This window comes from Pristiophorus japonicus, unplaced genomic scaffold (genome assembly GCF_044704955.1).
Source record: "Pristiophorus japonicus isolate sPriJap1 unplaced genomic scaffold, sPriJap1.hap1 HAP1_SCAFFOLD_395, whole genome shotgun sequence".
Classification (NCBI taxonomy): domain Eukaryota; kingdom Metazoa; phylum Chordata; class Chondrichthyes; family Pristiophoridae; genus Pristiophorus; species Pristiophorus japonicus.
The window spans coordinates 334,146-350,348 of NW_027253816.1; positions in this window are offsets into that span (position 1 = coordinate 334,146).

The following is a 16,203-nucleotide window of genomic DNA, read 5'->3' on the forward strand; positions in this document are numbered from 1 at the left end:
CATTATTTTAAGGACCTCAATTATATCTCTGCAAAGTCTACAATTTTCCAAAATAAGATGCCCAGCTCACTGAGCCTGTCTTGGTAATTAAAGGGCCATGAATTGGGTATCAATCCAGTAGTCCTCCTGTGAACCTTTTCCAGAACCTCAATATGCCTCACCATGTGAGGGTACCAAAACTGGGCACAGTATTCTAGATGTGGCCTGATTAAGGCCTTCTACAAAGATAGAATGCTGTTTCTTGTTTCATATTTAATTGTTTTGGCAATGTATCCTAACATTCTATTCACTTTCACAATAGTTTTGCGGCACTGGTCGTGGACCTTCTGTGAATCGTGCACTCTAATGCCAGCCCCTTAACAGTCTTGAGCACAAAACCCTGTATGCTTGTGTGTGTGTGTGACGGGCTTTAATAGAACAAATAGGGAAAGACCATTTCCTCTGAAATTTGATCAATATTTGAAGCTGAGGAAGATACAGATACACACGATAGGCCTAGTGATGTTGTCCTGAGTGGGTGTGTATAACATTAGCAGTTGGTATATTCTAGGCACGTTTATTTGGAGACTTGCTACGCAAGTGTTTTTTAAAAAACTCGTTACTAAGTGTTTCATTTGAGTTTGATCAATTTGCTGACCACTTGCACTGTCACACATTGGATTGGCACTAATTGCACTGTAAAATCAACTTTAGGTTGTGCACTAAAACAATCCGATACCTGTCAACTATATTAATCATTTCAAAGTTGTAAAATATTTATTTATAGCTATATCCCATTAAACACATTCTGCCGTGAGCTTTTATCTATCAAAAAGTTGAAAGTATACCAGTGATGTATAAGGCACTTTATAACCTTCTCTTGAGTTCAACAATTTCAGACCATAACCTCTGCCCCGATTTTTTTGGACAGCAGTTGCTGAGGATTCTCGTATTCCCATTTACACCTCTGGACCTATCTTTTGTTTCTGTACTTGTCCCATTACCATCTTCTTCTGCCCCTTTTGTCATTTAATCTCTCCTGCCTTCCACCCTATCACAGATCTTCCCTTTTGTTCTTTTCTTTCCTCTCCCTTTCCCTGCCTCTGCTTGCTTAAAACCTGTTACATCCCTAACCTTTTGCAGTTCTGATGAAAGATCATCAACCTGAAATGTTAACTCTGTTTCTCACTCCACCGATGCTGCCTGACCTTAGTATTTTCAGCATTTTCTGTTATTTAAGTAGCAAGTTGGATCCAAAATTGGCTCAGAGGCAGGAAGCAAAGGGTAATGGTTGATGGGTGTTTTTGTGACTGGAAGGATGTTCCAGTGGGGTTCCGCAGGGTTCAGTACTAGGCCCCTTGCCTTTTCTGATATACATCAATGATCTAGACTTGAATATAGAGGGTATGATTAAGAAGTTTGTAGATGTTACTAAAATTGGCTGTGTGGTTGATAATGAAGAAAGCTGCGGACTGCAGGAAGATATCAATCAACTGGTCAGGTGGGCAGAACAGTGGTAAATGGAATTTAATCCAGAGAAATGTGAGGTAATGCATTTGGGGATGGCTAACAGGGAAAGGGAATACACATTAAATGGTGGGATACTGAGAAGTGTAGAGGAACAAAAAGGGACCTGGGAGTGCATATCCACAGATCCTGGAAAGTAACAGGCTAGGTAAATAAGGTCGTTAAGAAGGCATACGGAATGCTTGCCTTTATTAGCCGAGGCATAGAATACAAGAGCAGGGGGTTATGCTTGAACTGTAAAATACTGGTGTTCTGGTCACCGCATTACAGGAAGAATGTGATTTGCACTGGAAACGGTACAAAGGAGATTTATGAGGATGTTGCTGGGAGTGGAGAATTGTAGCTATGAGGACAGATTGGATAAGCTGGGTTTGTTTTCCTGGGAATTGAGGAGGTTGAGGGGAGACCTCATTGACACTCAACACATTTAAAAAGCATTTGGATGGGCAGTTGAAGTGCCGTAACCTGCAGGGTTACGGATCTCGAGCTGGAAAGTGGGATTAGGCTGGATAGCCTCTTGTTGGCCGGCATGAACACAATGGTCCGAAGTCGTTGGTGTGAGAAATGGAAAAATATCCACTGCTGCAGTAGATGTGGTGTTGGGGCAGGGGGACTCCACATCTGGATCAACTGGTGTGGTAATGCTGGGTACAATCAGTGGATCTTCAGGGTGTAAGGGCTGCTCCAATCTTGAGCACTGACCATCCTTAACAAACATAAATTTAAAAAAAATCTACATTTCTAAATGATGGCCTAGTCTGAGACAAAACTCAAAAACTGACCTGAAGGTTTTCCAGGCACATATATAAAGTTATATCTCTTTAAACTTGCAATTTAGGCTGTTGGCAGTCAAATTCTCTTGAAGTGAACAAATTTTATATTGTGTTCAATAAATACAAATTAAAATAGGTCTGCAGCGGTTGAACCTCCCTTATCCAGAACTCCCTTATCGAGAACCATCCCTTGTCCAGATCCACTGGCCACCAGGTGACACATGCACAGAACTCCGACATGAACAAATTGAAGTCCTTCCTCGCCTCTGACTCCCACAATCGCTGACCTAACCCCGCGATCCACCCATGATCTTCTGCTGCACTCCCAGCCCCAAGCCCCCAGTCCTGATATCCCCTTGCTTAGTACCTATTCCCATCCAATTTAACGTGACCACCCCTCATCTGGAAAAATCCCGTATCCAGAATAGGCCAGGTCCCGAGGGTTCCGGATAAGGGAGGTTATGAACATGCAGTGGTTTGATTGGCAGTAAATGTTATTTTCTGACACTTATCAATAGTTCATATGATTTGTATCGGTGAATATATTTTACCAAAATACTTTTTACAAAACTGGTCTGTTGGTATTGCTTAAGTTAAGTTCTTGGTTAATGAAGTTAAAATGCATTCTTTTCCATTTTATTATCTAGTTGAATTGTATGACCTCCCCCCATTCTCCTCTCGGCTCAATCCGTGCCTGGGCCTTGCACAGAAAAGTGAGATTCAAAGACCGGTGATTTTTTTTTTTGGCATTGAAATGCTGGAATGGTCCTCCCTGTACACTTAATATCTCCAATCTCCTGTGTGTACATTACGAAGTTGTTCTCCACCACCGCCCCAACCCCCCGCCTCTAAATGCACAACTCTTGCTGGGTTACCCTTTGGTACCTCATCTGTTCTTCATGTGTGAACCTTTGATTATCTATGCTTCCATTCTGGGGCAGTGCGTGGTACAATCCTCAACTGGCACATCAGTTTTATGTGCACTGATTGAAAGGTATCCGTTTGTAGTTTTTATTAGGTCTGCGCAGATCCTGATTTCACCATCTCATGGGGCATGCAGGACCTAAAACTCATGTTGATTTTGGCTATTTTAGCAATGTTTGTGGCCTTCTGTCGAACAAGGATTCAACTCCACAGACTCCTACCTAAGGTACTAATTGCGTTGGCTGTATTTCTTGAGGCCATCATCTATCGGCTCCAAAAGGATTAAAATTCCAACCTGTAGTCATTTTAAATCAGTTTGTCTTTAATGGAGAGACCAGAGCTATATTAGCCAATTGCAGTAATTTTCTTCTATCTGTAAATATGAACTGGATTATCATTGAATAAACACTGCATGATAGCAGCAAATTCTTAAAGATGTGAGCGTATCTTTCACGGAGATTTTTTTCCTGGAGAAAAGAAATTGATATGAAATAAAAATACCAACTATTGGAAAATCACAGCAAGTCAATCAGCATCTGTGAAGAGAAATGACAGCTTATATTTTGGATATGTAGCTTTTATCATTGTGCTTTGGGTCTCATTCATTGTGTGGAGACATAGCTTAGAAACATAGAAAATAGATGCAGAGGAGTAGGCCATTCGGCCCTTTGAGCCTGCACCACCATTCAATATGATCATGGCTGATCATGCAACTTTAGTACCCCATTGCTGCTTTCTCTCCATACCTCTTGATCCCTTTAGCCGTAAGAGCCACATCTAACTCCCTTTTGAATATATCTAATGAACTGGCCTCAACAACTTTCTGTGGTAGAGAATTCCACAGGTTCACAATTCTCTGAGTGAAGAAGTTTCTCCTCATCTTGGTCCTAAATGGCTTACCCCTTATCCTTAGACTGTGACCCCTGGTTCTGGACTTCCCCAACATCGGGAACATTCTACCTGCATCTAACCTGTCCAATCCCGACAGAATTTTATATGTTTCTGAGATCCCCTCTCATTCTTCTAAATTCTAGTGAGTATAAGCCTAGTCGATCCAGTCTTTCTTCATATGTCAGTCCTGCCATCCCGGGGATCAGTCTGGTGAACCTTCTCTGCATTCCCTCAATATCAAGAATGTCCTTCCTCAGATTAGGAGACCAAAACTGCACACAATATTCAAGGTGTGGCCTCACCTGTACAACTGCAGTAAGACCTCCCTGCTCCTATACTCAAATCCTCTTGCTAGGAAGGCCAACATGCCATTTGCCGCCTTCACTGCCTGCTGTACCTGTATGCCAACTTTCAATGACTGATGTACCATGCCACCCAGGTCTCGTTGCACCTCCTCTTTTCCTAATCTGTCACCATTCAGATAATCTGCCTTCCTGTTTTTGCCACCAAAGTGGGCAACCTCACATTTATCTACATTATACTGCATCTGCCATGCATTTTCCCACTCACCTAACCTGTCCAAGTCACCCTGCAGCCTCTTAGCATCCTCCTCACCGCTCACAACGCCACCCAGCTTAGTGTCGTCTGCAAACTTGGAGATATTACATTAAATTCCTTCGTCTAAATCATTCATGTATATTGTAAATAGTTGGGGTCCCAGCACTGAACCTTGCGGTACCCCACTAGTCAGTGCCTGTCATTCTGAAAAGAACCCGTTTATTCCTACTCTTTGCTTCTTGTCTGCCAACCAGTTCTCTATCCACTTGGTACATCACTAAACAATAGTTGTTTTATATTGGAATCATTTAAAGATGCTTCACAATGTCTGAAATGGCTTGATATTTGGGAAAACTCGGGTACTTCTGATTTCTGAAGATTAAGTGAAGGCCAGAAGTTCTGTGTGTGTGTGTGTGTGCGAATAAGTTAAATAACATTTACAGGTAAAAATAGTTTTCAGTATTCAAAACAGTTTAACTAGCTGTTTTAAAATGCCCTTATAGCACGCAGGCAATTCAAAATGCAAAAGAATGCATCCACTAACAAAAACAATATAAAGCTGAGATGTCCTTGCTCTGCAGTTATGATGTGGAGGTACTTTTAGTGAAATGAACTGCTGGCTTCAGCAGTCAACATGCTACAGTGCACAACCTCATTTACTGTGTGCTTCTATGTGGAGAAAGCCAGCGTGCGTGCTTTGGGTTACAGTCCTTCGTCAAAGATAACTACTCCGTGGCTCAACGTAATGCCTGAAGGGTCATAAGCAGAGGGCACAGATTTAAGGTGATTGGTAAAAGGACCAGAGGCGACGAGAGGAAATGCTTTCTTATGCAACAAGTGGTTATGATTTGGAATGCAATGTCTGATGGATGGTGGAAAAAGATTCAATAGTAGCTTTTAAAATGGAATTGGATAAGTCCTTGAAGGTGAAAAAATTGCAGGGATATTGGGAAAGAATCGGGTTGTGGCAATAACTCTTACTCTTTTGAAAGAGCTAGCACAGACATGATGGGCTGAATGGCCTCTTTCTGTGCTGCACCATTCTATTCTACAAAATCGACTGGGAAGATTCCAAAAAATGTATGTCACTACAGCTTTAAATGTCAGTTGAGTTAGACTAGCCTTATTTTTCTATCTCTATGATCAGCATCTTTGATATAAGGAGATAAGGGCTAGGAGAATTTTTGTATGTACCTATATAAAAGTAGGGAAGGAAATGATGCAACTGAGCACATACTGAATTGTTCCGTGTGAATATCAAAGTGCAAATGAAGTAGAGGTTGAACATCCGAAATCCGGAGTTCTAAAAACCGGAATTGTCCGAAAACCGGACATTGTACAGAGATTACAAGAGTCGTTTTCTGGAAATATTTCCCGAAAACCGGATTTTTAAGCTGCACATACCTTTTTTCCAAACACTAATCCAAAAAAATATGCAAACCGGCGCGACCCGGCCCAGCGTCAAGGTTTCCGGATTCGGGCCATTGGATGTAATGCTCCGAAATCTAGAAATTCGCGAAACTTGTCCCAAGGGTTTCCGGATGCGGGACGCCGGATTGTCTCTGAAATCTGGAAATACCCGAAAAGCGTCCACGAGGTTTCTGGATTCGGAACGTCTGATTTCTTCTCCAAAATCCAAAAATTCCTGAAACTTGGAATGACTTTGGTCCCGAGATTTAAACATTTACATGATGCATTTAGTGGTTTAAAGTTCCAGTCCCTATTGTCTTTAAATGCAATTTGCATATTGTTCGCATCCACAGTAGAGTGTGTGGTTTGACATCTGCCATGGAATGGTTGGCTGTGGATTTCTGCTGCTCCCCCACAGTTGAGCAATACAGTAAGGTTTGTTTATGCTGCCGTTTTAAAGTCGCAAAGCCTGAGTTGCAGAATAAGTCGAGTTGAGGCTTGACCTGACATTGGAGAGAAGTGGTGTGAGATCCCCGGACCCTCGAGACATTATTAAAGCTACCTCTAACTAAAACATTTGTAGGACACACTTACCATTGCTCTCTAAACATTTAAGTTTTAATTGCTGAGCGGGGAGCTCTGCACGTGTGAGAGAGCTGGCATGCACAGAGTTCTCTCGTGGGCAGAAAAACTGCAGTTGGAGTCGGGTACTATAAACATGGTACTGCCTGGCTGAAAGTGATACTGCAGCCACTGTTCTCTATGAATGTACCATTAATGCTTGGTCTCAACTGCTAGGGAGATATTTTCCCGAAGAAGTGAGATGTGACGACAAGGAGTGATGGTGGATAAGTTGTTGAAGGGAGGTCAAGATGTCAGAAGAGACAAAAATAGGGTGGAGGAAATTGGAATATCGGAGCTCTTGTACTGCAAGATCTAGTTATGATACGGTCACTGCAGGATTATTGAAGAAATATGCATATGAATATTGTGAAATTTTGCGAACTGTATTAACATCTTAATACAACGGAGCAGTTTTTGTAATCTTGCAGGTCAGTAGCTCCATAACCTGGCCATTGTGTTTGTGTTCCTCGTGTCTGGTTCACCAAAGCTGTGTACAAGCATTCTGACAATTGCAAGCTAATTTTTGCACTCAGACTTGTTCACAAAGTGACTCTTCTTGAAAATGATGTGTGAAATATTGTCTCCCCCAGATATTCATGGACTATTCTTTACTATATCTTCAGTTTCTAGATGTTTTTCTATTACGTTTTTGAGTAAAGATTCCATTTATTTTTCCTACCACAGCCACTAAGCTAACTGATCTGTAGTTCCCTGGACTTGTTCCATCTCCCTTTTTAAATATAGGAACCACATTAGCTCTCTGCCAGTCCTCTGGTACTATTCCCTTTCCGGTTGATTTTTATATGTATTAGTGCCTCTGCTATCTCTTACCTAGCTTTTTTTTTTAATGTGTGGATGCAATCCATCTGGACCATGGTTTTATCCTCTCTAAGTTTGGTTAGTTTATCAATTCTCTCCACACTTTCTATCTTGTGTCATTGACTCTTAAATATGTTAGCAAAAGTACCTGTCTTGAAGTCACCTCTTGCCTCTGTTAATTTAGCTTTAAACACCTTTAGCTATGTGTTGGTTTTATTCTATCTAAATATCCATTCATATATAGAGATGGATTTTCCTTTGGGATGATTAAATTTGATAATGAGAAATGTTATATTACCAGTTTTCTCTCTCAGGATGCGATTGATTTATTTTTAGATGTATTAATACAAGGGTGAGGTGTAAATGAATTTGTGAGGAATACTATAAAATACCAGCAGTACAAGGGAAACTAAAAATAAATCAAAGGCAGGAAGTTTATAAAAATTAGTGGAGAAAATAATGGGGCTTAAGGTTGCTTAATCTCCAGGACTAGCTTAACCTGGGGTGGGATGGTTTCCACCCCAAGACATTAAAATAAGGGAATTACAGAGGCGTTCAGTCATAATTTTCCAAAGCTCTTGATTCTGGAATTTCTACTGTTGACTTGCAAAATTGCAGCTGTTACTCCATTATTTAAAGAGGGAGGGAGCCAGAAACGAGGTAACTACAAGTCGAAAATCAGTTGTGGGAAATTTACTAGAATCTCATCAAGGGCAGAGTGACTGAGCATTTCAATAAGTAAGAGCTGATCAGAGAATCAGCATGGCAAGTCAAGACTAATCTAGTTGATTTTTTTTGAAGAGGTCACGAACATGGTGGATAAAGGAATGTCTATGGATGTTATCTATATGGACTTCCAGACATCTGGAATACATTTTTTTTAAATGCCCAGTCACTGTCCCAGATTCCATTAACTTAAAATTAAAAGCTAACTCCTCCTTGAATAACGGAGTAACATTTGCAAGCCAACAGCATAATTCCTGAATCAAGAACATTTGGCTAAGGTTCAGTACAAGAGGTTATCAGCAAAAGTGAAAGCGCATGGAATTGAAGGCAACTTTGTGACATGGGTTGGCAATTAGTTGGGAGGTAGGAGACAGAGTAAGGAAAATGGGAACATACTCTGGTTGGAGGAAGTGAGAAGAGGTGTCTCCCAGGGATCTATGCTGAGGCCTCAGTTTTTCACCATGTTTATCAATGACTTGGATGAAGGAATTGAGTTGTAAATCTAAGGTTACAGATAACACTAAGTTAGGAGATGTCAAGTAATGTGTGCAGATGGAACCAGGAAGTTACAAAGATAGACATAGACAGATTAAGTGGACAAAATTGTAACAAACAGAGTTCAATGTGTGGAAGTATCCAAGAAAGACAAATCAGAAGTGTTTTCTGAATGGTGAGAAACTATCAACTATGAGGATCAGAGGTTTTGGTGTCCATTTACACAAATCACTAAACGCTAGTGGACAGGTACAAAAAATAATTACAGGCGAATGGAATGTTGGCCTTTATTTCAAAGGGGCTGGAATACAAAGTGGAGGAAGTGATGCTTCAGTTGTACAGCACCTTAGCCAGACCCCCAACTCGAGTACTGTGTTCCGCACTTACCACCGCAGCTCAGGAAGGATGTATCGGCCTTGAAAGGGGTACAGTGCCGATTCACAAGAATGATACGGCTAAGAGGGTTAGTTTAAGGACAGGCTGCATTAGCTTGGCTTGTATTCCCCTGAATTTAGATGGTTGAAGGGTAATCGAATTGAGGTGTTAAAATGATGAAAAGATTTGGTAGGGAAGATACTATGGACTCAAAATTGGCTCACCCGTTTTTTTTTGGCGCACTCATCAGAGAGCCGCCGACTTTGTAGGCTGAAAACGGTGCCGGAACGATGTCTCTGGATTCTGGCCATTCTGTGACCTCTCCCATGGCTTGGCGCGGCGTCGATTTAGGGGGCGGAGCTAGGGCCCTGCGTGAAAAACAGTGGCAGCAGCTCAACGCCTGCGCACTGGAGGTTTTGCAAATGCGCAGTAGCTCCTGCCCCCAGCCGTGCTGCAACGTGGGACCCGATGTGCCACGCCCCATCCCAGGCCGAGTGGCTTCACGGCGTGCACCGGACTGCTGGAATAGTCAGAGAGAGTCAGATCGCTCGAACAGTCGGTTTGAGAGAGAGAGAGCGAGAGTGTCGGCCTGAGAGAGAGCGAGCGAGAGTGTCGGTCAGAGAGAGAGTGCGAGGGTGTCGGTCGGACCGAGAGGGGGAGCGAGGGTGTCGGTCGCCTGGAGCTACTGCACATGCGCGACCACTGTAGCACGCATGTGCAGAGGTCCCGGCACTGTTTTCAGCACAGGGACCTGGCTCCGCCCCCTACAGCTTGTGTTGCGCTGCGCCGAGCTGCAAACAACCTGCAGGGAGCTGGAGAATCTGGAAGTTTTTTTTAGGCGCACTTTGTGGCGCGAAAAACGGGCGTCCAGGTCGGGACTGCGCCGTTCTAGACACGGCTCGAAACTTGGGCCCAATGAGTGGGCAAAAATTTGGCAGATGGAGGTATAATGTGGGAAAATGTGAGGTTATCCACTTTGGCAGAGAAAATAAAAAAGCAAATTATAATTTAAATAGAAAAAAAAATTGCAAAGTGCTGCAGTACAGAGGGACCTGGGGGTCCTTGTGCATGAACCACAAAAAATTAGTATGCAGGTACAGCAAGTAATCAGGAAGGCAAATGGAATGTTGGCCTTTATTGCAGGGGGGTGGAGTATAAAAGCAGAGGTCCTGCTACAAGTGTGCAGGGTATTGGTGAGGCCACACCTGGAGTACTGCATACAGTGTTAGTCTCCGTATTTAAGGAAGGATATACTTGCATTGGAGGCTGTTCAGAAAAGGTTCACTCGGTTGATTCCGGAGATGAGGGGAGGGTGTTGACTTATGAAGATAGGTTGAGTAGGTTGAGCCTATACACATTGGAGTTCAGAAGAATGAAAGGTGATCTTATTGAAACATATAAGATAATGAGGGGGGTAGACATGGTGGACGCAGAGAGGATATTTTCACTCGTAGAGGAAACTAAAACTTGGGAGCATTGTCTCAGAATAAGGGGCCACCCATTTAAAACTGAGATGAGGAGGAATTTCTTCTCTCTGGTTGTAAATCTGTGGAATTCTCTGCCCCAGAGAGCTGTGGAGGCTGGGTCATTGAATATGTTTAAGGTGGCGATAGACAGATTTTTGAGCGATAAGAGAATAAAGAGTAATGGGGAGTGGGCAGGGAAGTGGAGCTGTCCATGATCAGATGAGCCATGATATTAAATGGCGGAGCAGGCTCGAGGGGGTCAAATGACCTACTCCTGCTCCTAGTTCTTATGTTGGTAGATACCTATACTTTACTGCCATTACTCCAGATATTTTGGCGACTGTATTTAAGACTACTCTTGTTGGTTGGTCTTCTGCTCTGCCTCAAAATGATCTTCACTGTTCCTTGTATGTAGGTTAAATTTTTAAGGTGTGCCCAGGTTAACGAACGTAATCTTTCTTCAGATTTCTTTGATGCCTCCGCATCAAAAGCAACAGAGAAATATTAACATTATTTTACTATTTAACTGCCAATCAAATGTTATTGAATAGTAGATGAATAAGCAAGTAAATAACAGTAAAATATGTATATTTACAATAGCTGTTAGACTGCTAACTTGAAAAAAGGAAAATAAATGTTCGTGATTTCTATATTAAGCTAATAATTTTATCATTAACTTTTATATATGTGTAGTTCTTATAGTACTAACTACCTATCTAGTCTGACTAATTTGTCTCTTTGAAGTGTTAGACTAATTGTCCCTGATTTGAACAGTCTAAGCTAATTAAAACCTCCCTTTATGATAAACTCTGGACTGCTAAAAAGCTCATGGATTTCCCTCCAGCAGGCCATGCTCCTCCATATGTATTGGGATGCTTGTTGTGTCTGTAATGCTGCTGGATTTTAATCTGTGCTGTTTCCTCATTGGATCACAGCAAGTTCAAGTGGAGTGAGATATACCATGAGTCGAAGGCTTTCTTTAAATCTGCAATTCAAGTAGAGGCCAGTTTGTCACAGTGAGGCCTTACTGAATTGAGTACTATGAGGAATGGTTAAAGAAATTGTTTTAAACAAAAAGTGGATGCTGAAAATTCTCAGGTCAGTCAACATCTATGGAGAGAACAAACAAGTTAACGTTTCAAATGTGGACTCTGTCAGAACTGGAGGAAGGTCAAAGGGATCCACATCTGAAACGCTAACCTGTCTGTTCTCTCTACGATGCTGACTGACATGAATGTTTCCAACATTTGCTGTGTTGCTTAAGTAAACCGTTTTGACTCCTTGAAAAATGAGATTTCAGTTAGATGCGATAGTAGTGCATGAAATTCTCATCCTATGTTCAGTTGCAAACACGATGCCTTTCCAAACTTGGTTTGTGTCTGCAGAGAACATTTTGAGCTATGTAACACTGGATAAAGTACTAGCAGTTGTAGGTATGTTATTGTTGGTTGTAACTTGAGTTAAGAAACATATTGGTTGAAATGTGTTTTTTTGGCATTTTATTTTTATAGGCGAGATAGTGGGAGGGGAGGGGAGAGCAAGAATGCACCAAATAGTTTAGGGGGATTCCAGAGTTGCTTGCTTCTGCTGATGGTTGATGTTTTTGTTAAGCTTTTTTGTTGTCTTACATTGTAAACAAAATGGGACTCTTCATTTCTATGGGGTTGAAATTATTTAGTGCTTCTCTCAACAAATCAGTTTCTGATGGGACAATAATAAAATTAAGGTCAAGATTCTCCTACAATTGGGAAGTGTCTGTTATAAGACATATCCCTCCTCACAGCTGGGTCTCTTTTATGCCAATATTGATGCGGAATTTTGCTCATAGTGGGAAATGGGAGTCTTGCTTCTTTCTCCTACCTTGCCTGAATAAATCTGCTCATTGACTATAAATATAGCAAAGGGTGATTTCTTGACCATTTAATATATTAACTCACTTTACTGCCTCGAATTGGAAAATGTGAAGGTTGAGACACTGAGCTAGGAAGAATTGAAGGGAATTAAAAGTTTTAAAGGCACTTATTCAGTAAAATATTCCATCAGCAGTAGGCGTGTGGTATATCCAAGAAACAAAAGGATACAAACTTCATGGCTGATGGTGTTCAGGTGCCAACTTTGCCTGGGTTTGAAGAGCATTCATTGAAGGTATCACAAACTGTGGGACCCTCCAACAAGCACAATTATGCGCTGGTGAAGTAAAAACGGGAGAGCAACACTTGTAGCTCGTGGGTTAGCACTTGAGTGTTGCTCTCCTGACAGCCCAGTGTTAACCGAAAAGTACATTGAGACTTGACTTTTTGATCTTAGACCCGAAAAAGGGATTCCCAAATTAACGTTCAACCCGATTTTGACCCAGCACCCTATCATCTTTCTGCAGTTCTGATGTGATGCATACAAATGTGTTCCCTTTTTGGCAGGGAGAGCATTTCATCACTCTACCGATAGGCAGCAACCACATAAAGTGCATTTCAGTTGCCTGCATAATGAACAAATGTCAAACCGAGTTCTATGGGACAAGATATCTGCAAGGTGCTAATGGCCCACATTAGTTCCTTTTAACATAGCTTAAGCTGAAGTATTTCATTTCTTAAAGGATACTTAAAGGGTTGATGGTGGATAAGTAATGGCAAACATTTAAAGATCACATGGATGAACTTTAGCAATTGTACATCCCTGTCTGGAGTAAAAATAAAACTGGGAAGGTGGCTCAATCGTGGCTAACAAGGGAAATTAAGGATAATGTTAAAACCAAGGAAGAGGCATATACATTGGCTAGAAAAAGCAACAAACCTGAGGACTGGGAGAAATTTAGAATTCAACAGAGGAGGACTAAGGGTTTAATTAAGAGGGGGAAAAAGAGTACGCGAGGAAGCTGGCAGGGAACATAAAAACTGACTGCAAAAGCTTCTATAAATATGTGAAGAGAAAAAGATTAGTGAAGACAAATGTAGGTCCCTTGCAGTCGGATTCAGGTGAATTTATAATGGGGAACAAAGAAATGGCAGACCAATTGAACAAATACTTCGGTTCTGTCTTCACGAAGGAAGACACAAATAACAAATGTAACAATTGGGGAAAAAAAATCAGTAAAAGGGAATATTATTTGAATGGGGATAAATTACAACATGCTGAGGTGCAGAGGGATCTGGGGGTCCTTGTGCATGAATCCCAAAAAGTTAGTTTGCAGGTAATCAGGAAGGCGAATGGAATGTTGGCCTTCATTGCGAGAGGGATGGAGTACAAAAGCAGGGAGGTCCTGCTGCAGCTGTACAGGGTATTGGTGAGGCCGCACCTGGAGTACTGCATGCAGTTTTGGTCACCTTACTTAAGGAAGGATATACTAGCTTTGGAGGAGGTACAGAGACGATTCACTAGGCTGATTCCGGAGATGAGGGGGGTTACTTTATGATGATAGTTTGAGTAGACTGGGTCTTTACTCGTTGGAGTTCAGAAGGATGAGGGGTGATCTTTTAGAAACATTTAAAATAATGAAAGGGATAGACAAGATAGAGGCAGAGAGGTTATTTCCACTGGTCGGGGAGACTAGAACTAGGGGGCACAGCCTCAAAATACGAGGGAGCCAATTTAAAACCGAGTTAAGGTACTTCTTCTCCCAGAGGGTTGTGAATCTGTGGAATTCTCTGCCCAGAGAAGCAGTTGAGGCTAGCTCATTGAATGTATTCAAATCACACATAGATTTTTAACCAATAAGGGAATTAAGGGTTATGGGGAGCGGGCGGGTAAGTGGAGCTGAGTCCACGGCCAGATCAGCCATGATCTTGTTGAATGGCGGAGCAGGCTTGAGGGGCTAGATGGCCTACTCCTGTTCCTAATTCTTATGTTCTTATGTTCTAACCTTCCGAATGTACTAGGGGACAGTGGGTCTAGTGAGAAAGAGAAACTAAAGGATATCCTTATTAGGCGGAAAATTGTGTTAGGGAAATTGATGGGATTGAAGGCCGATAAATTCCTGGGGCCTGATAGTCTGCATCCTAGAGTACTGAAGGAAGTGGCCCCAGAAATAGTGGATGCATTGGTGATCATTTACCAACAGTCTATCGATTCTGGATCAGTTCCTTTGGACTGGAGGGTAGCTAATGTAAAACCACTGTTTAAAAAAAGAGGGAGAGAGACAACAGGTAATTATAGACTGGTTAGCCTGACATCAGTGGGGAAAATGTTGGAATCAATCATTAAAGATGAAATAGCAGCGCATTTGGAAAGCAGTGATAGGATCAGTCCAAGTCAGCATGGATTTATGAAAGGGAAATCATGCTTGACGAATCTTCTGGAATTTTTTGAGGATGTAACTAGCAGAGTGGACAAGGGAGAACCAGTGGATGTGGTGTATTTGGACTTTCAAAAGGCTTTTGACAAGGTCCCACACGAGATTGGTGTGCAAAATCAAAGCGCATGGTATTGGGGGTAATGTACTGATGTGGATAGAGAACTGGTTGGCAGACAGGAAGCAGAGAGTCGGGATAAACGGGTCCTTTTCAGAATGGCAGGCAGTGACTAGTGGTGCGCCGCAGGGCTCAGTGCTGCGACCCCAGCTCTTTACAGTATACATTAATGATTTAGATGAAGGAATTGAGTGTAATATCTCCAAGTTTGCAGATGACACTAAACTGGGTGGCGGTGTGAGCTGTGAGGAGGATGCTAAGAGGCTGCAGGGTGACTTGGACAGGTTAGGTGAGTGGGCAAATGCATGGCAGATGCAGTATAATGTGGATAATAAATGTGAGGTTATCCATTTTGGGGACAAAAACATGAAGGCAGAATATTATCTGAATGGCGGCAGATTAGGAAAAGGGGAGGTGCAACGAGACCTGGGTGTCATGGTTCATCGGTCCTTGAAAGTTGGCATGCAGGTACAGCAGGCGGTGAAGAAGGCAAATGGTATGTTGGCCTTCATAGCTAGGGGATTTGAGTATAGGAGCAGGGAGGTCTTACTGCAGTTGTACAGGGCCTTAGTGAGGCCTCATCTGGAATATTGTGTTCAGTTTTGGTCTCCTAATCTGAGGAAGGACATTCTTGCTATTGAGGGAGTGCAGCGAAGGTTCACCAGACTGATTCCAGGACTGGCATGGATATGAGGAGAGACTGGATCAACTGGGCCTTTATTCACTGGAGTTTAGAAGGATGAGAGGGGATCTCAGAGAAACGTATAAGATTTTGATGGGACTGGACAGGTTAGATGCGGGAAGAATGTTCCCGATGTTGGGGAAGTCCAGAATCTGGAGACATCGTCTTAGGATAAGGGGTAGGCCATTTAGGACTGAGATGAGGAGAAACTTCTTCACTCAGAGTTGTTAACCTGTGGAATTCCCTGCCACACAGAGTTGTTGATGCCAGTTCATTGGATATATTCAAGAGGGAGTTAGGTATGGCCCTTACGGCTAAGGGGATCAAGGGGTATGGAGAAAAAGCAGGAAAGGGGTACTGAGGGAATGATCAGCCATGATCTTATTGAATGGTGGTGCAGGCTCGAAGGGCCGAATGGCCTACTCCTGCACCTATTTTCTATGTTTCTTTCAAAATTATTTTGCTGAGTAAGTCTGAGGTTTTGTTTAATTATAAATTCTTATTTTTGACCTGCAAAAACCATTTAATTACAACTGATTTCACAACCTATT